A 26,972-nucleotide genomic window follows, 5' to 3' on the forward strand; every position below is an offset into this window, starting at 1 on the left:
GTCCAGGGACAACATCTGGCGCGGGTGTCCAGGGACAACAGGCGCAGATGTCCAGGGACAACTGGCGCAGATGTCCAGGGACAACATCTGGCGCAGGTGTCCAGGGACGACTTCTGGCACAGGTGTCTAGGGGACAACATCTGACGAAGGTGTCCAGGGACGACATCTGGCACAGGTGTCTAGGGGACAACATCTAACGCAGGTGTCCAGGGACAACATCTGCTGCAGGTGTCCAGGCACAACATCTGCTGCAAGTGTCCAGGGATAACATCTGCTGCAAGTGTCCAAGAACAACATCTGCTGCATGTGTCCAGGGACAAAATCTGGCACAGGTGTCCAGGGAAAACATCTGGTGCAAATGCCCAGGGACAACATCTGCTGTAGGTGTCCAATGACAACATCTGCTGCAGGTTTCCAGGGACAACATCTGGCACAGGTGTCCAGGGACAACATCTGGTGCAGGTGTCCAGGGAGAACATCTGCTGCAGGTGTCCAACGACAACATCAGCTGCAAGTGTCCAGGGACAACATCTGCTGCAGGTGTCCAGGGACAACACCTGCTGCAGGTGTCCAAGGACAACATCTGGTGAAGGTGTCCAGGGACCACATCTGGTGCAGGTGTCCAGGACAACATCTGCTGCAGGTGTCCAAGGACAACATCTGGCGCAGTTGTCCATGGACAACTTCTGCTGCAGGTGTCCAGGGACAACATCAGCAGAAGGCGTCCAGGGACAACATCTGGCACAGGTGTCCAGGGACAACATCTGCTGCAGGTGTTCAAGGACAACATCTGCTGCAGGTGTCCAGGGACAAACTCTGGCGCAGGTATTCAGGGACAACATCTGGTACAGGTGTCCTGGTACAACATCTGGTGCAGGTGTCCAGGGACAACATCTGCCGCAGATGTCCAGGGACAACATCTGGTGCAGGTGTCCAGGGACAACATCTGATATCTGTTGCATGTGTCCAAGGACAACATCTGCTGCGGGTTTCCATGGACAACATCTGCTGCATTTGTCCAGGGACAACATCTGGCGCAGGAGTACTGGGACAACATCTGGTGCAGGTGTCCAGGGATAACATCTGGCACAGGTGTCCAGGGACAACATCTGGTGCAGGTGTCCAGGGACAACATCATGCACAGGTGTCCAGGGGACAACATCTGACGCAGGTGTCCAGGGACAACATCTGCTGCAGGTGTAGAGGGACATCATCTGGCACAGGTGTCCAGGGACAACATCTGGTGCAGGTGTCCAGGGACCAAATCTTTCGCAGGTGTCCAGGGACAACATCTTGTGCAGGAGTCAAGGGACAACATCTGGCGCAGGTGTCCAGGGACAACATCTGGTGCAGGATTCCAGGGACGACTTCTGGCACAGGTGTCTAGGGGACAACATCTGACGAAGGTGTCCAGGGACGACATCTGGCACAGGTTTCGAGGGGACAACATCTGACGCAAGTGTCCAGGGACAACATAAGCTGCACGTGTCCAGGCACAACATCTGCTGCAAGTGTCCAGGGACAACATCTGGTGCAGGTGTCCAGGGACAACATCTGGCGCAGAAGTCATGGGACAACATCTGACGCAGATGTCTAGGGACAACATCTGCTGCAGGTGTCCGGGGACAACGTCTGGCGCAGATGTCCAGGGCCAACATCTGGCGCAGATGTCCAGAATCAACATCTGGTGCAGGTGTCCAGGGACGACATCTGGCACAGGTGTCCAGGAGACAACATCTGACGAAGGTGTCCAGGGACGACATCTGGCAAAGGTGCCCAGCGGACCACATCTGACGCAGGTGTCTAGGGACAACATCTGCTGCAGGTGTCCAACGACAACATCTGGCACAGGTGTCCAGGGACAACATCTGGCACAGGTGTCCAGGGACCACATCTGGTGCAGGTTTCCAGGGAACACATCTGGCACAGGTGTCCAGGGATAACATCTGGCACAGGTGTCCAGGGACCACATCTGGTGCAGGTTTCCAGGGACAACATCATGCACAGGTGTCCAGGGGACAACATCTGACGCAGGTGTCCAGGGACAACATCTTGTGCAGGAGTCAAGGGACAACATCTGGCGCAGGTGTCCAGGGACAACATCTGGTGCAGGATTCCAGGGACGACTTCTGGCACAGGTGTCTAGGGGACAACATCTGACGAAGGTGTCCAGGGACGACATCTGGCACAGGTTTCGAGGGGACAACATCTGACGCAAGTGTCCAGGGACAACATAAGCTGCACGTGTCCAGGCACAACATCTGCTGCAAGTGTCTAGGGACAACATCTGGTGCAGGTGTCCAGGGACAACATCTGGCGCAGAAGTCATGGGACAACATCTGACGCAGATGTCTAGGGACAACATCTGCTGCAGGTGTCCGGGGACAACGTCTGGCGCAGATGTCCAGGGCCAACATCTGGCGCAGATGTCCAGAATCAACATCTGGTGCAGGTGTCCAGGGACGACATCTGGCACAGGTGTCCAGGAGACAACATCTGACGAAGGTGTCCAGGGACGACATCTGGCAAAGGTGCCCAGCGGACCACATCTGACGCAGGTGTCTAGGGACAACATCTGCTGCAGGTGTCCAACGACAACATCTGGCACAGGTGTCCAGGGACAACATCTGGCACAGGTGTCCAGGGACCACATCTGGTGCAGGTTTCCAGGGAACACATCTGGCACAGGTGTCCAGGGATAACATCTGGCACAGGTGTCCAGGGACCACATCTGGTGCAGGTTTCCAGGGACATCATCATGCACAGGTGTCCAGGGGACAACATCTGACGCAGGTGTCCAGGGACAACATCTGCTGCAGGTGTAGAGGGACAACATCTGGCACCGGTGTCCAGGGACAACATCTGGTGCAATTGTCCAGACACAAATTCTGGCGCAGGTGTAAAGGGACAACATCTTTCGCAGGTGTCCAAGGACAACAACTGGCGCAGGTGTCCAGGGACAACATTTGCTGCAGGTGTCCAGGGACAACATTTGCTGCAGGTGTCCAAGGACAACATCTGGCGCAGGTGTCCAGGTACAACATCTGCTGCATGTGTCCAGGGACAACATCTGGCGCGGGTGTCCAGGGACAACAGGCGCAGATGTCCTGGGACAACTGGCGCAGATGTCCAGGGACAACATCTGGCGCAGGTGTCCAGGGACGACTTCTGGCACAGGTGTCTAGGGGACAACATCTGACGAAGGTGTCCAGGGACGACATCTGGCACAGGTGTCTAGGGGACAACATCTAACGCAGGTGTCCAGGGACAACATCTGCTGCAGGTGTCCAGGCACAACATCTGCTGCAAGTGTCCAGGGATAACATCTGCTGCAAGTGTCCAAGAACAACATCTGCTGCATGTGTCCAGGGACAAAATCTGGCACAGGTGTCCAGGGAAAACATCTGGTGCAAATGCCCAGGGACAACATCTGCTGTAGGTGTCCAATGACAACATCTGCTGCAGGTTTCCAGGGACAACATCTGGCACAGGTGTCCAGGGACAACATCTGGTGCAGGTGTCCAGGGACAACATCTGCTGCAGGTGTCCAGGACAACATCTCACACAGGTTTCCAGGGACAACATCTGATGCAGGTGTCCTGGGACAACATCTGTTGGTGGTGTCCAGGTACAACACCTGCTTCAGGTGTCAAGGGACAACATCTGGTGCAGGTGTCAATGGACATCATCTGCTGCTGGTGTCCACGGGACAACGTCTGGCGCAGGTGTCCAGGGACAACATCTGGTGCAGGTGCCTGGGACAACATCTGGCACAGGCACAGGTGTCCAGGGAAACATCTGCTGCAGGTGTTCAGGAACCACATCTGGTGCAGGTGTCCAGGGCTGGCGCAGATGTCCAGCAACAACATCTGGTGAAGGTGTCCAGGGCTTGCGCAAATGTCCAGGGAAAACATCTGCTGCAGGTGTCCAGGGACAACATCTGGTGCAGGTGTCCGGAGACAACATCTGGTGCAGATCGCATGGGACAATATCTGGCGCTGGTGTCCAGGGACAACATCTGGTGCAGGTGTCCAGCGACAACATCTGGTGCAGGTGTCCATGAACAATATCTGGTGCAGGTGTCGAAGGACAAACTCTGGCGCAGGTATTCAGGGACAAAATCTGGTGCAGGTGTCCTGGTACAACATCTGGTGCAGGTGTCCGGGGACAACGTCTGGCGCAGATGTCCAGGGCCAACATCTGGCGCAGATGTCCAGAATCAACATCTGGTGCAGGTGTCCAGGGACGACATCTGGCACAGGTGTCCAGGAGACAACATCTGACGAAGGTGTCCAGGGACGACATCTGGCAAAGGTGCCCAGCGGACCACATCTGACGCAGGTGTCTAGGGACAACATCTGCTGCAGGTGTCCAACGACAACATCTGGCACAGGTGTCCAGGGACAACATCTGGCACAGGTGTCCAGGGACCACATCTGGTGCAGGTTTCCAGGGAACACATCTGGCACAGGTGTCCAGGGATAACATCTGGCACAGGTGTCCAGGGACCACATCTGGTGCAGGTTTCCAGGGACAACATCATGCACAGGTGTCCAGGGGACAACATCTGACGCAGGTGTCCAGGGACAACATCTTGTGCAGGAGTCAAGGGACAACATCTGGCGCAGGTGTCCAGGGACAACATCTGGTGCAGGATTCCAGGGACGACTTCTGGCACAGGTGTCTAGGGGACAACATCTGACGAAGGTGTCCAGGGACGACATCTGGCACAGGTTTCGAGGGGACAACATCTGACGCAAGTGTCCAGGGACAACATAAGCTGCACGTGTCCAGGCACAACATCTGCTGCAAGTGTCCAGGGACAACATCTGGTGCAGGTGTCCAGGGACAACATCTGGCGCAGAAGTCATGGGACAACATCTGACGCAGATGTCTAGGGACAACATCTGCTGCAGGTGTCCGGGGACAACGTCTGGCGCAGATGTCCAGGGCCAACATCTGGCGCAGATGTCCAGAATCAACATCTGGTGCAGGTGTCCAGGGACGACATCTGGCACAGGTGTCCAGGAGACAACATCTGACGAAGGTGTCCAGGGACGACATCTGGCAAAGGTGCCCAGCGGACCACATCTGACGCAGGTGTCTAGGGACAACATCTGCTGCAGGTGTCCAACGACAACATCTGGCACAGGTGTCCAGGGACAACATCTGGCACAGGTGTCCAGGGACCACATCTGGTGCAGGTTTCCAGGGAACACATCTGGCACAGGTGTCCAGGGATAACATCTGGCACAGGTGTCCAGGGACCACATCTGGTGCAGGTTTCCAGGGACAACATCATGCACAGGTGTCCAGGGGACAACATCTGACGCAGGTGTCCAGGGACAACATCTGCTGCAGGTGTAGAGGGACAACATCTGGCACCGGTGTCCAGGGACAACATCTGGTGCAATTGTCCAGACACAAATTCTGGCGCAGGTGTAAAGGGACAACTTCTTTCGCAGGTGTCCAAGGACAACAACTGGCGCAGGTGTCCAGGGACAACATTTGCTGCAGGTGTCCAGGGACAACATTTGCTGCAGGTGTCCAAGGACAACATCTGGCGCAGGTGTCCAGGTACAACATCTGCTGCATGTGTCCAGGGACAACATCTGGCGCGGGTGTCCAGGGACAACAGGCGCAGATGTCCAGGGACAACTGGCGCAGATGTCCAGGGACAACATCTGGCGCAGGTGTCCAGGGACGACTTCTGGCACAGGTGTCTAGGGGACAACATCTGACGAAGGTGTCCAGGGACGACATCTGGCACAGGTGTCTAGGGGACAACATCTAACGCAGGTGTCCAGGGACAACATCTGCTGCAGGTGTCCAGGCACAACATCTGCTGCAAGTGTCCAGGGATAACATCTGCTGCAAGTGTCCAAGAACAACATCTGCTGCATGTGTCCAGGGACAAAATCTGGCACAGGTGTCCAGGGAAAACATCTGGTGCAAATGCCCAGGGACAACATCTGCTGTAGGTGTCCAATGACAACATCTGCTGCAGGTTTCCAGGGACAACATCTGGCACAGGTGTCCAGGGACAACATCTGGTGCAGGTGTCCAGGGACAACATCTGCTGCAGGTGTCCAGGACAACATCTCACACAGGTTTCCAGGGACAACATCTGATGCAGGTGTCCTGGGACAACATCTGTTGGTGGTGTCCAGGTACAACACCTGCTTCAGGTGTCAAGGGACAACATCTGGTGCAGGTGTCAATGGACATCATCTGCTGCTGGTGTCCACGGGACAACGTCTGGCGCAGGTGTCCAGGGACAACATCTGGTGCAGGTGCCTGGGACAACATCTGGCACAGGCACAGGTGTCCAGGGAAACATCTGCTGCAGGTGTTCAGGAACCACATCTGGTGCAGGTGTCCAGGGCTGGCGCAAATGTCCAGCAACAACATCTGGTGAAGGTGTCCAGGGCTTGCGCAAATGTCCAGGGAAAACATCTGCTGCAGGTGTCCAGGGACAACATCTGGTGCAGGTGTCCGGAGACAACATCTGGTGCAGATCGCATGGGACAATATCTGGCGCTGGTGTCCAGGGACAACATCTGGTGCAGGTGTCCAGCGACAACATCTGGTGCAGGTGTCCATGAACAACATCTGGTGCAGGTGTCGATGGACAAACTCTGGCGCAGGTATTCAGGGACAAAATCTGGTGCAGGTGTCCTGGTACAACATCTGGTGCAGGTGTCCAGGGTCAACATCTGCCGCAGATGTCCAGGGACAACATCTGGCACAGGTGTCCAGGGGAAAACATCTGACGCAGGTGTCCAGGGACAACATCTGAAATCTGTTGCATGTGTCCAAGGACAACATCTGCTGCAGGTGTCCATGGACAACATCTGTTGCATGTGTCCAGGGACAACACCTGGCGCAGGAGTCCTGGGACAACATCTGGTGCAGGTGTCCAGGGATAACATCTGGCACAGGTGTCCAGGAACAACATCTGGAGCAGGTGTCCAGGGACCAAGTCTGGCGCAGGTGTCCAGAGACACCATCTTGCGCAGGTGCCCAGGGACAACATCTGGTGCAGGTGTCCAGGGACAACATCTGGCAAAGATGTCCAGGGACAACATCTGCTGCAGGTGTCCAGTGATAAAATCTGGCCCAGGTGTCCAGGGACAACATCTGGTGCAGGTGTCCAGAGAGAACATCTGGTGAAGGTATCCAGGGACATCTGCTCCAGGTGTCCAGAGATAACATCTGCTGCAGGTGTCTATGGATATTATTTGGAGCACGTGTCCAAGGACAACATCTGGCGCAGATGTCCAGGAACAACATCAGGTGCATGTGTCCCGGGACAACATCTGGCACAGGTGTCCAGGGGACAACATATGACGCAGGTGTCCAGGGAAACATCTGCTGCAGGTGACCAGGGACAACATCTGGTGAAGGTGTCCAGGGACCACATCTGGTGCGGGTGTCCAGGGACATAATTTTGCACAGGTGTCTAGGGACAACATCTGCTGCAGATGTCCAGGGACAACATCTGCTGCAGGTGTCCAGGGACAACATCTACTGCAGGTGTCCTGGGACGACATCTGCTGCAGGTGTCCAGGGACGACATCTGGCTCAGGTGTCCAGGGACAGCATCTGCTGCTGGTGTCCAAGGGATGACATCTGGGGCAGGTGTCTAGGGACAACATCTGGTGCAGGTGTCCAGGGACAACATCTGGCACAGGTGTTCACGGGACAATATCTGACGCAGGTGTCAAGAGACAACATCTGCTGCAGGTGTCTAGGGACAACATCTGCTGTAGGTGTCCATGGACAATATCTAATGCAGATGTCCAGGGACAACATCTGGCACAGGTGTCCAGGGACAACATCTGGTGCAGGTGTCCAGGGACAACATCAAGCACAGGTGTCAAGATGACACCATATTACGCAGTTGTCCAGGGACAACATCTGCTGCAGGTGTCCAGGGACAACATCTGGCACAGGTGTCCAAGGACAACATCTGGAGCAGGTGTCCAGGGACCAAGTCTGGCGCAGGTGTCCAGGGACAACATCTTGCGCAGGTGCCCAGCGACAACATCTGGGGCAGGTGTCTAGGGGCAACATCTGGCAAAGGTGTCCAGGGACAACATCTGCTGCAGGTGTCCGAGGACAACATCTGGCACAGGTGTCCAGGGACAACATCTGCTGCAGGTGTCCATGGACAACATCAGGCGCAGGTGTCCAGGGACATTATCTGGCGCAGATGTCCAGGGACAACATCTGGCGCAGATGTCCAGTGACAACATCTGGTGCAGGTGTCCAAGGACGGCATCTGGCACAGGTGTCAAGGGGACAACATCTGACGAAGGTGTCCAGGGACGACATCTGGCAAATTTGCCCAGGGGACAACATCTGACGCAAGTGTCCAGGGACGACATCTGCTGCAGGTGTCCAACGACAACATCTGCTGCAGGTGTGCATGGACAACATCTGCTGCAGGTGTCCAGGGACAACACCTGCTGCAGGTGTCCAGGGACAACATATGGTGCAGGTGTGAAGGGACAACATCTGGTGCAGGTGTCCAGGACAACATCTGGCACAGGTGCCCAGAGAAAACATCTGCTGTAGGTGTCCAGAGACAACATCTGCTGCAGGTGTCCAGGGACGACATCTGGCGCAGATGTCCAGGGACAACATCTGCTGCTGGTGTCCAGAGGACAACATCTGGCGCAGGTGTCCAGGGGCAACATCTGGTGCAGGTGTCCAGGGACAACATCTGGCACAGGTGTCCAGGAGACAACTTATGACGCAGGTGTCCAGGGAAACATCTGCTGCAGGTGTCCAGGGACGACATCTGGTGCAGGTGTCCAGGGACCACATTTGGTGCAGGTGTCCAGGGACAAAAATTTTGCACAGGTGTCTAGGGACAACATCTGCTGCAGATGTCCAGGGACAACATCTGCTGCAGGTGTCCAGGGACAACATCTGCTGCAGGTGTCCAGGGACGACATCTGCTGCTGGTGTCCAGGGACGACATCTGGTGCAGGTGTCCAGGGACAGCATCTGCTGCTGGTGTCCAAGGGACAAAATCTGGCGCAGGTGTCCAGGGACAACATCTGATGCAGGTGTCCAGGGACAACATCTGGCACAGGTGTCCAGGGGAGAACATCTGACGCAGGTGTCCAGAGACAACATCTGCTGCAGGTGTCTAGGGACAACATCTGCTGTAGGTGTCCATGGACAATATCTTCTGAAGGTGTCCAAGGACAACATTCGGCGCAGTTGTCCTGGGACAACATCTGGTGCAGGTGTCCAGGGACAACATCTGGCACAGGTGTCCAGGGACAACATCTGGTGCAGGTGTCCAGGAACCAAGTCTGGCGCAGGTGTCCATTGACAACATCTTTCGCATGTGCCCAGGGACAACATCTGGGGCAGGTGTCCAGGGACAACATCTGGCAAAGGTGTCCAGGGACAACATCTGCTGCAGGTGTCCAGTGACAAAATCTGGCCCAGATGTCCAGGGACAACATCTGGTGTAGGTGTCCAGAGAGAACATCTTGTGAAGGTGTCCAAGGACAACATCTGGCGCAGGTATCCAGGGACATCTGCTCCAGGTGTCCAGAGATAACATCTGCTGCAGGTGTCTATGGATATTATTTGGAGCACGTGTCCAGGAACAACATCAGGTGCAGGTGTCCAGGGACAACATCTGGCAGAGGTGTCCAGGGGACAACATCTGACGCAGGTCTCCAGGGACAACATCTGCTGCAGGTGCCCAGGAACAACATCTGGCACAGGTGTCCAGGGACAACATCTGGTGCAGGCTTCCAGCGACATTATCTGGCGCAGGTCCAGTTATAACATCTGGCCCAGGTGTCCAGGGGCAACATCTGATGCAGGGGTCTGGGGACAATATCTTGCGCAGGTGTCCAGGGACAACATCTGGCGCAGATTTCCAGGGACAATATCTGCCGCAGGTGTCCAGGGACAACCTCTGCTTCAGGTGTTCAGGGACAACATTCGGCACAGGTGTCCAATGACAACATCTCCTGAAGGTATCCAGGGACAACATCTGCTGCAGGTGTCCAGGGACAACATCTATTGCAGGTGTCCAGGGACAACATCTGTTGCAGGTGTCCAGGGACGATTTTTGGCGCAGGTGTCCAGGGACAACATCTGCTGCTGGTGTCCAGCGGACAACATGTGACGCAGGTGTCCAGGGACAACATCTGACGCAGGTGTCCAGGGAAACAACTGCTGCAGGTGGCCAGGGACAACATCTGCTGCAGGAGTCTAGGGACAACATCTGCTGCAGGTGTTCAGGGACAACATCAGGCGCAGGTGTCCAGGGACAACATCTGATGCAGGTGTCCAGGGAAACAACTGCTGCAGGTGGCCAGGGACAACATCTGCTGCAGGAGTCTAGGGACAACATCTGCTGCAGGTGTTCAGGGACAACATCAGGCGCAGGTGTCCAGGGACAACATCTGCTACTGGTGTCCAGGGAAAAAACATCTGGCGAAGGTTTCCAGAGTTAACATCTTTTGCAGGTGTCCAAGGGCAACATCTGTCGTAGGTGCCCAGGGACAACATCTGGCGCAGGTCTCCAGGTACAACATCTGGCGCAGGTGTCCAGTGGACAACATATGACGCAGGTGTCCAGGGAAACATCTGCTGCAGGTCCCCAGGAAAAACATCTGGTGCAGGTGTCCAGGGACAACATCTGGCCAGATGTCCAGGGACAACATCTGGCACAGGTGTCCAGGGGACAACATGTGACGCAGGTGTCCAGGGACAACATCTGACGCAGGTGTCCGGGGACAGCATCTGATGCAGGTGTCCAGGGAAACAACTGCTGCAGGTGACCAGGGACAACATCTGCTGCAGGAGTCTAGGGACAACATCTGCTGCAGGTGTTCAGGGACAACATCAGGCGCAGGTGTCCAGGGACAACATCTGCTACTGGTATCCAGGGAAAAAACATCTGGCGAAGGTTTCCAGAGACAACATCTGGTGCAGGTGCCCAGGGACAACATCTGGCGCAGGTCTCCAGGTACAACATCTGGCGCAGGTGCCCAGGGACAACATATGGCGCAGGTGTCCAGGGACAACATCTGGAGCAGGTGTCCAGGGACAACATCTGGTGCAGGTGTCCAGGGACAACATCTGGCGCAGATGTCCAGGGACAACATCTGGCGCAGATGTCCAGAGACAACATCTGGTTCAGGTGTCCAGGGACATCTGGCACCGGTGTCCAGGGACAACATCTGCTGCAGGTGTCCAGGGACAATATCTACTGCAGGATAATGAGGACAATATCTACTGCAGGATAACGATGACAAAATCTGGCGCAGGTGTCCAGGGACTACATCTGGCGTAGTTGTCTTAGGACAACATCTGGTTCAAGTGCCCAGGGACGACATCTGGCACAGGTATCTAGGGGGACAACATCTGACGAATGTGTCCAGGGACGAAATCTTGCAAAGGTGCCCAGGGGACAACATGTGACGCAGGTGTCCAGGGACAACATCTGCTGCAGGTGTCCAACGACAACATCTGCTGCAAGTGTCCAGGGACAACATCTGCTGCAGGTATCCAGGGACAACACCTGTTGCAGGTGTCCAGGGACAACATCTGGTGCAGGTGTCCAGGGACAACATCTGGTGCAGGTGTCCAGGACAACATGTGCTGCAGGTGTCCAGGGACAACATCTGGCTCAGGTGTCCACGAACAACATCTGGCGCAGGTGACCAGGGACAACATCTGCTGCAGGTGTCCAGGGACAACATCTGGCACAGGTGTCCAGGGACAACATCTGCTGCAGGTGTCCAGGGACAACACCTGTTGCAGGTGTCCAGGGACAACATCTGGTGCAGGTGTCCAGGGACAACTTCTGGTGCAGGTGTCCAGGGACATCATCTGGTGCAGGTGTCCAGGGACAACACCTGCTGCAGGTGTCCATTAACAACATCCGGGGCAGGTGTCCAGGACAATATCTGGCACACGTGTCTATAGAGAACATCTGCTGTAGGTGTCCAGGGACAACATCTGCTGCAGGTGTCCAGGGACAACATCTGCTACAGGTATCCAGGGACAACATCTGGGGTAGGTGTCCAGGACAATATCTGGCACACGTGTCTAGAGACAACATCTGCTGTAGGTGTCCAGGAACAACATCTGCTGCAGGTGTCCAGGGACAACATCTGCTACAGGTATCCAGGGCCAACATCTGGCGCAGGTGTCCAGCGACAACATCTGCTACAGGTATCCAGCGACGACATCTGCGCAGATGTCCTGGGACAACATCTGCAGCTGGTGACTAGGGGACAACATCTGGTGCAGTTGTCAAGGGGCAACATCTGGTGCAGGTGTCCAGGGACAACATCTTGCGCAGAATTCCAGGGACAACATCTGGCGCAGGTTTCCAGGGACAACATTATGCACAGGTGTCCAGGGGACAACATCTGCTGCAAGTGTCCAGGGACAACATCTGCTGCAGGTATCCAGGGACAACATCTGGCGCAGGTGTCCAGCGACAACATCTGGGGCAGGTGTCCAGGGACAACATCTTGCGCAGAATTCCAGGGACAACATCTGGCGCAGGTTTCCAGGGACAACATCATGCACAGGTGTCCAGAGGACAACATCTGGTGCAGGTGTCCTGGGGCAACATCCGCTGCAGGTGTCCAGGTACAACATCTGGTGCAGGTGTCCAGGGACAACATCTGGCGCAGATGTCCAGGGACAACATCAGGTGCAGGTGTCCAGGGAAAACATCTGGCACAGGTGTCCAGGGGAAAACATCTGACGCAGGTGTCCTGGGACAACATCTGAAATCTGTTGCAGGTGTCCAGGGAGAACAGCTGCTGCAGGTGTCCATGGACAACATCTGCTGAATGTGTCCAGGGACAACATCTGGCGCAGGAGTCCAGGGACAAAATCTGGTGCAGGTGTCTAGGGACAACATCAGGCACAGGTGTCCATGAGACAACATTTGACGCAGGTGTCAAAGGACAACATCTGCTGCAGGTGTAGAGGGACAACATTTGGCACAGGTGTCCAGGGACAACATCTGGTGCAGGTGTCCAGGTATCAAATCTGGCGCAGGTGTCCAGGGACAACATCTTGCGCAGGTGTCCAGGGACAACAACTGACGCAGGTGTCCAGGGACAACATCTGCTGCAGGTGTCCAGGGACAACATTTGCTGCAGGTGTCCAAGGTCAACATCTATCGCAGGTGTCCAGAGACAACATCTGTTGCAGGTGTCCAGGAACAACATCAGGCGCGGGTGTCCAGGGACAAATGGCGCAGATGTCCAGGGACAACATCTGGCGCAGGTGTCCAAGGACAACATCTGGTACAGGTGTCCAGGGCTGGCGCAGATGTCCAAAGACAACATCAGGTGCAGGTGTCCAGAGGACAACATATGACGCAGGTGTCAAGGAACATCTGACGCAGGTGTCCAGGGACAACAACTGACGCAGGTGTCCAGGGACAACATCTGCTGCAGGTGTCCAGGGACAACATTTGCTGCAGGTGTCCAGGGACAACATCTGTTGCAGGTGTCCAGGAACAACATCTGGCGCGGGTGTCTAGGGACAACTGGCGCAGATGTCCAGGGACCACATCTGGCGCAGGTGTATAGGGACAACATCTGATGCAGGTGTCCAGGGAAACAACTGCTGCAAGTGGCCAGGGACAACATCTGCTGCAGGAGTCTAGGGACAACATCTGCTGCAGGTGTTCAGGGACAACATCAGGCGCAGGTGTCCAGGGACAACATCTGCTACTGGTGTCCAGGGAAAAAACATCTGGCGAAGGTTTCCAGAGTTAACATCTTTTGCAGGTGTCCAAGGGCAACATCTGTCGCAGGTGCCCAGGGACAACATCTGGCGCAGGTCTCCAGGTACAACATCTGGCGCAGGTGTCCAGTGGACAACATATGACGCAGGTGTCCAGGGAAACATCTGCTGCAGGTCCCCAGGAAAAACATCTGGTGCAGGTGTCCAGGGACAACATCTGGCAAGATGTCCAGGGACAACATCTGGCACAGGTGTCCAGGGGACAACATGTGACGCAGGTGTCCAGGGACAACATCTGACGCAGGTGTGTGGGGACAGCATCTGATGCAGGTGTCCAGGGAAACAACTGCTGCGGGTGACCAGGGACAACATCTGCTGCAGGAGTCTAGGGACAACATCTGCTGCAGGTGTTCAGGGACAACATCAGGCGCAGGTGTCCAGGGACAACATCTGCTACTGGTATCCAGGGAAAAAACATCTGGCGAAGGTTTCCAGAGACAACATCTGGTGCAGGTGCCCAGGGACAACATCTGGCGCAGGTGTCCAGGGACAACATCTGGAGCAGGTGTCCAGGGACAACATCTGGTGCAGGTGTCCAGGGACAACATCTGGCGCAGATGTCCAGGGACAACATCTGGCGCAGATGTCCAGAGACAACATCTGGTTCAGGTGTCCAGGGACATCTGGCACCGGTGTCCAGGGACAACATCTGCTGCAGGTGTCCAGGGACAATATCTACTGCAGGATAATGAGGACAATATCTACTGCAGGATAACGATGACAAAATCTGGCGCAGGTGTCCAGGGACTACATCTGGCGTAGTTGTCTTAGGACAACATCTGGTTCAAGTGCCCAGGGACGACATCTGGCACAGGTATCTAGGGGGACAACATCTGACGAATGTGTCCAGGGACGAAATCTTGCAAAGGTGCCCAGGGGACAACATGTGACGCAGGTGTCCAGGGACAACATCTGCTGCAGGTGTCCAACGACAACATCTGCTGCAAGTGTCCAGGGACAACATCTGCTGCAGGTATCCAGGGACAACACCTGTTGCAGGTGTCCAGGGACAACATCTGGTGCAGGTGTCCAGGGACAACATCTGGTGCAGGTGTCCAGGACAACATGTGCTGCAGGTGTCCAGGGACAACATCTGGCTCAGGTGTCCACGAACAACATCTGGCGCAGGTGACCAGGGACAAGATCTGCTGCAGGTGTCCAACGACAACATCTGCTGCAAGTGTCCAGGGACAACATCTGCTGCAGGTGTCCAGGGACAACACCTGTTGCAGGTGTCCAGGGACAACATCTGGTGCAGGTGTCCAGGGACAACATCTGGTGCAGGTGTCCAGGACAACATCTGCTGCAAGTGTCCAGGGACAACATCTGCTGCAGGTATCCAGGGACAACATCTGGCGCAGGTGTCCAGCGACAACATCTGGTGCAGGTGTCCAGGGACAACATCTTGCGCAGAATTCCAGGGACAACATCTGGCGCAGGTTTCCAAGGACAACATCATGCACAGGTGTCCAGAGGACAACATCTGGTGCAGGTGTCCTGGGGCAACATCCGCTGCAGGTGTCCAGGTACAACATCTGGTGCAGGTGTCCAGGGACAACATCTGGCGCAGATGTCCAGGGACAACATCAGGTGCAGGTGTCCAGGGAAAACATCTGGCACAGGTGTCCAGGGGAAAACATCTGACGCAGGTGTCCTGGGACAACATCTGACATCTGTTGCAGGTGTCCAGGGACAACAGCTGCTGCAGGTGTCCATGGACAACATCTGCTGAATGTGTCCAGGGACAACATCTGGCGCAGGAGTCCAGGGACAAAATCTGGGGCAGGTGTCTAGGGACAACATCAGGCACAGGTGTCCATGGGACAACATTTGACGCAAGTGTCAAAGGACAACATCTGCTGCAGGTGTAGAGGGACAACATTTGGCACAGGTGTCCAGGGAAAACATCTTGTGCAGGTGTCCAGGTATCAAATCTGGCGCAGGTGTCCAGTGACAACATCTTGCGCAGGTGTCCAGGGACAACAACTGACGCATGTGTTCAGGGACAACATCTGCTGCAGGTGTCCAGGGACAACATTTGCTGCAGGTGTCCAAGGTCAACATCTATCGCAGGTGTCCAGAGACAACATCTGTTGCAGGTGTCCAGGAACAACATCAGGCGCGGGTGTCCAGGGACAAATGGCGCAGATGTCCAGGGACAACATCTGGCGCAGGTGTCCAAGGACAACATCTGGTACAGGTGTCCAGGGCTGGCGCAGATGTCCAGGGACCACATCTGGCGCAGGTGTATAGGGACAACATCTGATGCAGGTGTCCAGGGAAACAACTGCTGCAGGTGGCCAGGAACAACATCTGCTGCAGGAGTCTAGGGACAACATCTGCTGCAGGTGTTCAGGGACAACATCAGGCGCAGGTGTCCAGGGACAACATCTGCTACTGGTGTCCAGGGAAAAAACATCTGGCGAAGGTTTCCAGAGTTAACATCTTTTGCAGGTGTCCAAGGGCAACATCTGTCGCAGGTGCCCAGGGACAACATCTGGCGCAGGTCTCCAGGTACAACATCTGGCGCAGGTGTCCAGTGGACAACATATGACGCAGGTGTCCAGGGAAAAATCTGCTGCAGGTCCCCAGGAAAAACATCTGGTGCAGGTGTCCAGGGACAACATCTGGCCAGATGTCCAGGGACAACATCTGGCACAGGTGTCCAGGGGACAACATGTGACGCAGGTGTCCAGGGACAACATCTGACGCAGGTGTCCGGGGACAGCATCTGATGCAGGTGTCCAGGGAAACAACTGCTGCAGGTGTCCAGGGAAACAACTGCTGCAGGTGACCAGGGACAACATCTGCTGCAGGAGTCTAGGGACAACATCTGCTGCAGGTGTTCAGGGACAACATCAGGCGCAGGTGTCCAGGGACAACATCTGCTACTGGTATCCAGGGAAAAAACATCTGGCGAAGGTTTCCAGAGACAACATCTGGTGCAGGTGCCCAGGGACAACATCTGGCGCAGGTCTCCAGGTACAACATCTGGCGCAGGTGCCCAGGGACAACATATGGCGCAGGTGTACAGGGACAACATCTGGAGCAGGTGTCCAGGGACAACATCTGGTGCAGGTGTCCAGGGACAACATCTGGCGCAGATGTCCAGGGACAACATCTGGCGCAGATGTCCAGAGACAACATCTGGTTCAGGTGTCCAGGGACATCTGGCACCGGTGTCCAGGGACAACATCTGCTGCAGGTGTCCAGGGGCAATATCTACTGCAGGATAATGAGGACAATATCTACTGCAGGATAACGATGACAAAATCTGGCGCAGGTGTCCAGGGACTACATCTGGCGTAGTTGTCTTAGGACAACATCTGGTTCAAGTGCCCAGGGACGACATCTGGCACAGGTATCTAGGGGGACAACATCTGACGAATGTGTCCAGGGACGAAATCTTGCAAAGGTGCCCAGAGGACAACATGTGACGCAGGTGTCCAGGGACAACATCTGCTGCAGGTGTCCAACGACAACATCTGCTGCAAGTGTCCAGGGACAACATCTGCTGCAGGTGTCCAGGGACAACACCTGTTGCAGGTGTCCAGGGACAACATCTGGTGCAGGGGTCCAGGGACAACATCTGGTGCAGGTGTCCAGGACAACATGTGCTGCAGGTGTCCAGGGACAACATCTGGCTCAGGTGTCCACGAACAACATCTGGCGCAGGTGACCAGGGACAACATCTGCTACAGGTATCCAGGGACATCATCTGGTGCAGGTGTCCAGGGACAACACCTGCTGCAGGTGTCCAGGAACAACATCCGGGGCAGGTGTCCAGGACAATATCTGGCACACGTGTCTAGAGAGAACATCTGCTGAAGGTGTCCAGGGACAACATCTGCTGCAGGTGTCCAGGGACAACATCTGCTACAGGTATCCAGGGACAACATCTGGGGTAGGTGTCCAGGATAATATCTGGCACACGTGTCTAGAGACAACATCTGCTGTAGCTGTCCAGGAACAACATCTGCTGCAGGTGTCCAGGGACAACATCTGCTACAGGTATCCAGGGCCAACATCTGGCGCAGGTGTCCAGCGACAACATCTGCTACAGGTATCCAGGGACGACATCTGCGCAGATGTCCTGGGACAACATCTGCAGCTGGTGACTAGGGGACAACATCTGGTGCAGGTGTCAAGGGGCAACATCTGGTGCAGGTGTCCAGGGACAACATCTTGCGCAGAATTCCAGGGACAACATATGACGCAGGTTTCCAGGGACAACATCATGCACAGGTGTCCAGGGGACAACATCTGCTGCAAGTGTCCAGGGACAACATCTGCTGCAGGTAACCAGGGACAACATCTGGCGCAGGTGTCCAGCGACAACATCTGGTGCAGGTGTCCAGGGAGAACATCTTGCGCAGAATTCCAGGGACAACATCTGGCGCAGGTTTCCAGGGACAACATCATGCACAGGTGTCCAGAGGACAACATCTGGTGCAGGTGTCCTGGGGCAACATCCCCTGCAGGAGTCCAGGTACAACATCTGGTGCAGGTGTCCAGGGACAACATCTGGCGCAGATGTCCAGGGACAACATCAGGTGCAGGTGTCCAGGGAAAACATCTGGCACAGGCGTCCAGGGGAAAACATCTGACGCAGGTGTCCTGGGACAACATCTGACATCTGTTGCAGGTGTCCAGGGACAACAGCTGCTGCAGGTGTCCATGGACAACATCTGCTGAATGTGTCCAGGGACAACATCTGGCGCAGGAGTCCAGGGACAAAATCTGGTGCAGGTGTCTATGGACAACATCAGGCACAGGTGTCCATGGGACAACATTTGACGCAGGTGTCAAAGGACAACATCTGCTGCAGGTGTAGAGTGACAACATTTGGCACAGGTGTCCAGGGACAACATCTGGTGCAGGTGTCCAGGTATCAAATCTGACGCAGGTGTCCAGGGACAACATCTTGCGTAGGTGTCCAGGGACAACAACTGACGCAGGTGTCCAGGGACAACATCTGCTGCAGGTGTCCAGGGACAACATTTGCTGCAGGTGTCCAAGGTCAACATCTATCGCAGGTGTCCAGAGACAACATCTGTTGCAGGTGTCCAGGAACAACATCAGGCGCGGGTGTCCAGGGACAAATGGCGCAGATGTCCAGGGACAACATCTGGCGCAGGTGTCCAAGGACAACATCTGGTACAGGTGTCCAGGGCTGGCGCAGATGCCCAAAGACAACATCAGGTGCAGGTGTCCAGAGGACAACATATGACGCAGGTGTCAAGGGACATCTGACGCAGGTGTCCAGGGACAACAACTGACGCAGGTGTCCAGGGACAACATCTGCTGCAGGTGTCCAGGGACAACATTTGCTGCAGGTGTCCAGGGACAACATCTGTTGCAGGTGTCCAGGAACAACATATGGCGCGGGTGTCTAGGGACAACTGGCGCAGATGTCCAGGGACCACATCTGGCGCAGGTGTATAGGGACAACATCTGGTGCAGGTGTCCAGAGGACAACATATGACGCAGGTGTCCATGGAAACATATTCTGCAGGTGTCCAGAGACAACATCTGCTGCAGGTGTCCAGGGACTACATCTGCTGCAGGTGTCCAGGGACAACATCTTGCGCAGAATTCCAGGGACAACATCTGGCGCAGGTGTCCAGGGACAACATCTGGTGCAGGTGTCCAGGGACAACATCTGGCGCAGTTGTCCAAGGACAACATCTGGCACAGGTGTCCAGGGACAACATCTGGCGCAGGTGTCCAGGGGCAACATCTGGCGCAGGTGTCCAGGGACAACATCTGGTGCAGGTGTCGAGGGACAACATCTGGCGCAGATGTCCAGGGACAACATCTTGCACAGGTGTCCAAGGACAACATATGCTGCACGTGTCCGAGGACAACATCTGGTGCAGGTGTCCAGGGACAACATCTGCTGCAGGTGTCCAGGGACAACATCTGGCGCAGGTGTCCAGAGACAACATCTGGCGCAGATGTCCAGGGACAACATCTGGTGCAGGTGTCAAGAGACGACATCTGGCAAAGGTGCCCAGGGGACAACATCTGACGAAGGTGTCCAGGGACGACATCTGGCAAAGGTGCCCAGGGCCAACATCTGCTGCAAGTTTCCAGGGACAACATCTGCTGCAGGTGTCCAGGGACAACACCTGCTGCAGGTGTCCAAGGACAACATCTGGCGCAGGTGTCCAGGGACAACATCTGGCACAGGTGTCCAGGGACAACATCTGGTGCAGGTTTCCAGGGACTACATCATACACAGGTGTCCAGGGGACAACATCTGACGCAGGTGTCCAGGGACAACATCTGGTGCAGGTGTCCAGGGACCAAATCTGGCGCAGGTGTAAAGGGACAACATCTTGCGCAGGTGTCCAGGGACAACAACTGGCGCAGGTGTCCAGGAACAACATTTGCTGCAGGTGTCCAGGGACAACATTTGCTGCAGGTGTCCAAGGACAACATCTGGCGCAGGTGTCCAGGGACAACATCTGCTGCATGTGTCCATGCAGGGACAACGTCTGGCGCGGGTGTCCAGAGACAACTGGCGCAGATGTCCAGAGACAACTGGCGCAGGTGTCCAGGGACAACATCTGGCGCAGTTGTCCAGGGAAAACATCTGGTGTAGGTGTCCAGGGACGACTTCTGGCACAGGTGTCTAGGGGACAACATCTGACGAAGGTGTCCAGGGACGACGTCTGGCACAGGTGTCGAGGGGACAACATCTGACGCAGGTGTCCAGGCACAACATCTGCTGCAAGTGTCCTGGGACAACATCTGCTGCAGGTGTCCAGGAACAACATCTGCTGTAGGTGTCCAAGGACATCTGCTGCAGGTGTCCAGGAACAACATCTAGCACAGGTGTCCAGGGACAACATCTGGTGCAGGTGTCCACTGACAACATCTGCTGCAGGTGTCCAGGACAACATCTTGCGCAGGTGTCCAGGGACAACATCTGGCACAGGTGTCCAGGGACAACATCTGGTGCAGGTGTCCAGGGACAACATCTGCTGTAGGTGTCCAAGGACAACATGTGCAGCAGGTGTCCAGGAACAACATCTAGCACAGGTGTCCAGGGACAACATCTGGTGCAGGTGTCCAGGGACAACATCTGCTGCATGTGTCCAGGGACAACATCTGCAGGTGGTGTCCAGGTACAACATCTGCTGCAGGTGTCAAGGGACAACATCTGGTGCAGGTGTCCATGGACATCATCTGCTGCTGGTGGCCAGTGGACAACGTCTGGCGCATGTGTCCAGGGACAACATCTGGTGCAGGTGCCCAGGGATAACATCTGGCACAGGTGTCCAGGGAAAAATCTGCTGCAGGTGTCCAGGGACAACATCTGGTGCAGGTGTCCAGGGCTGGCGCAGATGTCCAGCGAGAACATCTGGTGCAGGTGTCCAGGGCAGGCGCAGATGTCCAGGGACAACATCTGCTGCAGTTGTCCAGGGACAACATATGGTGCAGGTGTCCGGGGACAACATCTGGCGCAGATGTCATTGGACTACATCTGACGCAGGTGTACAGGGACAACATCTGGTGCAGGTGTCTTGGGACAACATCTGGCACAGGTGTCCAGGGACAACATCTGGTGCAGGTGTCCAGGGACAACATCTGACAAAGGTGTCAAATTGACAACATCTGATGCAGGTATCCAGGGACGACATCTGCTGCAGGTGTCCAGGGACCACATCTGCTGCAGGTGTCCGAGGACAACATCTGGCGCAGGTGTCCAGGGACAACATCTTGCGCAGGTGTCCAGGGACAACATCTGGCATAGGTGTCTAGGGACAACATCTGCTGCTGGTGTCCAGGGACAACATCTGATGAAGGTGTCCCGGGACGACATCTGGCAAAGGTGCCCAGGGGACAACATCTGACGCAGGTGTCCAGGGAGAACATCTGCTGCAGGTGTCCAACGACAACATCAGCTGCAAGTGTCCAGGGACAACATCTGCTGCAGGTGTCCAGGGACAACACCTGCTGCAGGTGTCCAAGGACAACATCTGGTGAAGGTGTCCAGGGACCACATCTGGTGCAGGTGTCCAGGACAACATCTGCTGCAGGTGTCCAGGGACAACATCTGGCGCAGTTGTCCATGGACAACTTCTGCTGCAGGTGTCCAGGGACAACATCAGCAGAAGGCGTCCAGGGACAACATCTGGCATAGGTGTCCAGGGACAACATCTGCTGCAGGTGTTCAAGGACAACATCTGCTGCTGGTATCCAGGGACAACATCTGGCGCAGGTGTCCAGCGACAACATCTGGTGCAGGTGTCCATGGACAAACTCTGGCGCTGGTATTCAGGGACAACATCTGGTACAGGTGTCCTGATACAACATCTGGTGCAGGTGTCCAGGGACAACATCTGCCGCAGATGTCCAGGGACAACATCTGGTGCAGGTGTCCAGGGACAACATCTGATATCTGTTGCATGTGTCCAAGGACAACATCTGCTGCGGGTTTCCATGGACAACATCTGCTGCATGTGTCCAGGGACAACATCTGGCGCAGGAGTACTGGGACAACATCTGGTGCAGGTGTCCAGGGATAACATCTGGCACAGGTGTCCAGGGACAACATCTGGTGCAAGTGTCCAGGGACAACATCATGCACAGGTGTCCAGGGGACAACATCTGACGCAGGTGTCCAGGGACAACATCTGCTGCAGGTGTAGAGGGACAACATCTGGCACAGGTGTCCAGGGACAACATCTGGTGCAGGTGTCCAGGGACCAAATCTTTCGCAGGTGTCCAGGGACAACATCTTGTGCAGGAGTCAAGGGACAACATCTGGCGCAGGTGTCCAGGGACAACATCTGGTGCAGGATTCCAGGGACGACTTCTGGCACAGGTGTCTAGGGGACAACATCTGACGAAGGTGTCCAGGGACGACATCTGGCACAGGTTTCGAGGGGACAACATCTGACGCAAGTGTCCAGGGACAACATCTGCTGCAGGTGTCCAGGCACAACATCTGCTGCAAGTGTCCAGGGACAACATCTGGTGCAGGTGTCCGGGGACAACATCTGGCGCAGAAGTCATGGGACAACATCTGACGCAGGTGTACAGGGACAACATCTGGTGCAGGTGTCTAGGGACAACATCTGGCACATGTGTCCAGGGACAACATCTGGTGCAGGTGTCCAGGGACCACATCTGACACAGGTGTCAAAGGGACAACATCTGATGCAGGTGTCCAGGGACAACATCTGGTGCAGGTGTCCAGGGACAACATCTTGCGCAGGTGTCCAGGGATAACGTCTGGCACAGAAGTCCAGGGACAACATCCGCTGCAGATGTCTAGGGACAACATCTGCTGCAGGTGTCCGGGGACAACGTCTGGCGCAGATGTCCAGAATCAACATCTGGTGCAGGTGTCCAGGGACGACATCTGGCACAGGTGTCCAGGAGACAACATCTGACGAAGGTGTCCAGGGAAGACATCTGGCAAAGGTGCCCAGCGGACCACATCTGACGCAGGTGTCTAGGGACAACATCTGCTGCAGGTGTCCAACGACAACATCTGGCACAGGTGTCCAGGGACAACATCTGGCACAGGTGTCCAGGGACCACATCTGGAGCAGGTTTCCAGGGACAACATCTGGCACAGGTGTCCAGGGACAACATCTGGCACAGGTGTCCAGGGACCACATCTGGTGCAGGTTTCCAGGGACAACATCATGCACAGGTGTCCAGGGGACAACATCTGACGCAGGTGTCCAGGGACAACATCTGCTGCAGGTGTAGAGGGACAACATCTGGCACCGGTGTCCAGGGACAACATCTGGTGCAGGTGTCCAGACACCAAATCTGGCGCAGGTGTAAAGGGACAACATCTTTCGCAGGTGTCCAAGGACAACAACTGGCGCAGGTGTCCAGGGACAACATTTGCTGCAGGTGTCCAGGGACAACATTTGCTGCAGGTGTCCAAGGACAACATCTGGCGCAGGTGTCCAGGTACAACATCTGCTGCATGTGTCCAGGGACAACATCTGGCGCGGGTGTCCAGGGACAACAGGCGCAGATGTCCAGGGACAACTGGCGCAGATGTCCAGGGACAACATCTGGCGCAGGTGTCCAGGGACGACTTCTGGCACAGGTGTCTAGGGGACAACATCTGACGAAGGTGTCCAGGGACGACATCTGGCACAGGTGTCTAGGGGACAACATCTAACGCAGGTGTCCAGGGACAACATCTGCTGCACGTGTCCAGGGGACAACATCTGACGCAGGTGTCCAGGGACAACATCTGGTTCAGGTGTAGAGGGACAACATCTGGCACAGGTGTCCACGGACAACAACTGGTGAAGGTGTCCAGGGACCAAATCTTTCGCAGGTGTCCAGGGACAACATCTTGTGCAGGAGTCAAGGGACAACATCTGGCGCAGGTGTCCAGGGACAACATCTGGTGCAGGATTCCAGGGACGACTTCTGGCACAGGTGTCTAGGGGACAACATCTGACGAAGGTGTCCAGGGACGACATCTGGCACAGGTTTCGAGGGGACAACATCTGACGCAAGTGTCCAGGGACAACATCTGCTGCAGGTGTCCAGGCACAACATCTGCTGCAAGTGTCCAGGGACAACATCTGGTGCAGGTGTCCGGGGACAACATCTGGCGCAGAAGTCATGGGACAACATCTGACGCAGGTGTACAGGGACAACATCTGGTGCAGGTGTCTAGGGACAACATCTGGCACATGTGTCCAGGGACAACATCTGGTGCAGGTGTCCAGGGACCACATCTGACACAGGTGTCAAAGAGACAACATCTGATGCAGGTGTCCAGGGACAACATCTGGTGCAGGTGTCCAGGGACAACATCTTGCGCAGGTGTCCAGGGATAACGTCTGGCACAGAAGTCCAGGGACAACATCCGCTGCAGATGTCTAGGTACAACATCTGCTGCAGGTGTCCGGGGACAACGTCTGGCGCAGATGTCCAGAATCAACATCTGGTGCAGGTGTCCAGGGACGACATCTGGCACAGGTGTCCAGGAGACAACATCTGACGAAGGTGTCCAGGGACGACATCTGGCAAAGGTGCCCAGCGGACCACATCTGACGCAGGTGTCTAGGGACAACATCTGCTGCAGGTGTCCAACGACAACATCTGGCACAGGTGTCCAGGGACAACATCTGGCACAGGTGTCCAGGGACCACATCTGGTGCAGGTTTCCAGGGACAACATCTGGCACAGGTGTCCAGGGACAACATCTGGCACAGGTGTCCAGGGACCACATCTGGTGCAGGTTTCCAGGAACAACATCATGCACAGGTGTCCAGGGGACAACATCTGACGCAGGTGTCCAGGGACAACATCTGCTGCAGGTGTAGAGGGACAACATCTGGCACCGGTGTCCAGGGACAACATCTGGTGCAGGTGTCCAGACACCAAATCTGGCGCAGGTGTAAAGGGACAACATCTTTCGCAGGAGTCCAAGGACAACAACTGGCGCAGGTGTCCAGGGACAACATTTGCTGCAGGTGTCCAGGGACAACATTTGCTGCAGGTGTCCAAGGACAACATCTGGCGTAGGTGTCCAGGTACAACATCTGCTGCATGTGTCCAGGGACAACATCTGGCGCGGGTGTCCAGGGACAACAGGTGCAGATGTCCAGGGACAACTGGCGCAGATGTCCAGGGACAACATCTGGCGCAGGTGTCCAGGGACGACTTCTGGCACAGGTGTCTAGGGGACAACATCTGACGAAGGTGTCCAGGGACGACATCTGGCACAGGTGTCTAGGGGACAACATCTAACGCAGGTGTCCAGGGACAACATCTGCTGCAGGTGTCCAGGGGACAACATCTGACGCAGGTGTCCAGGGACAACATCTGCTGCAGGTATAGAGGGACAACATCTGGCACAGGTGTCCACGGACAACATCTCGTGCAGGTGTCCAGGGACCAAATCTTTTACAGGTGTCCAGGGACAACATCTTGTGCAGGAGTCAAGGGACAACATCTGGCGCAGGTGTCCAGGGACAACATCTGGTGCAGGATTCCAGGGACGAGATTCTGGCACAGGTGTCTAGGGGACAACATCTGACGAAGGTGTCCAGGGACGACATCTGGCACAGGTTTCGAGGGGACAACATCTGACGCAAGTGTCCAGGGACAACATCTGCTGCAGGTGTCCAGGCACAACATCTGCTGCAAGTGTCCAGGGACAACATCTGGTGCAGGTGTCCGGGAACAACATCTGGCGCAGAAGTCATGGGACAACATCTGACGCAGGTGTACAGGGACAACATCTGGTGCAGGTGTCTAGGGACAACATCTGGCACATGTGTCCAGGGACAACATCTGGTGCAGGTGTCCAGGGACCACATCTGACACAGGTGTCAAAGGGACAACATCTGATGCAGGTGTCCAGGGACAACATCTGGTGCAGGTGTCCAGGGACAACATCTTGCGCAGGTGTCCAGGGATAACGTCTGGCACAGAAGTCCAGGGACAACATCCGCTGCAGATGTCTAGGGACAACATCTGACGCAGGTGTCCAGGGACAACATCTGCTGCAGGTGTAGAGGGACAACATCTGGCACCGGTGTCCAGGGACAACATCTGGTGCAGGTGTCCAGACACCAAATCTGGCGCAGGTGTAAAGGGACAACATCTTTCGCAGGTGTCCAAGGACAACAACTGGCGCAGGTGTCCAGGGACAACATTTGCTGCAGGTGTCCAGGGACAACATTTGCTGCAGGTGTCCAAGGACAACATCTGGCGCAGGTGTCCAGGTACAACATCTGCTGCATGTGTCCAGGGACAACATCTGGCGCGGGTGTCCAGGGACAACAGGCGCAGATGTCCAGGGACAACTGGCGCAGATGTTCAGGGACAACATCTGGCGCAGGTGTCCAGGGACGACTTCTGGCACAGGTGTCTAGGGGACAACATCTGACGAAGGTGTCCAGGGACGACATCTGGCACAGGTGTCTAGGGGACAACATCTAACGCAGGTGTCCAGGGACAACATCTGCTGCACGTGTCCAGGGGACAACATCTGACGCAGGTGTCCAGGGACAACATCTGGTTCAGGTGTAGAGGGACAACATCTGGCACAGGTGTCCACGGACAACAACTGGTGAAGGTGTCCAGGGACCAAATCTTTCGCAGGTGTCCAGGGACAACATCTTGTGCAGGAGTCAAGGGACAACATCTGG

Source organism: Procambarus clarkii, chromosome 1 (assembly GCF_040958095.1).
Source record: "Procambarus clarkii isolate CNS0578487 chromosome 1, FALCON_Pclarkii_2.0, whole genome shotgun sequence".
Lineage (NCBI taxonomy): Eukaryota > Metazoa > Arthropoda > Malacostraca > Decapoda > Cambaridae > Procambarus > Procambarus clarkii.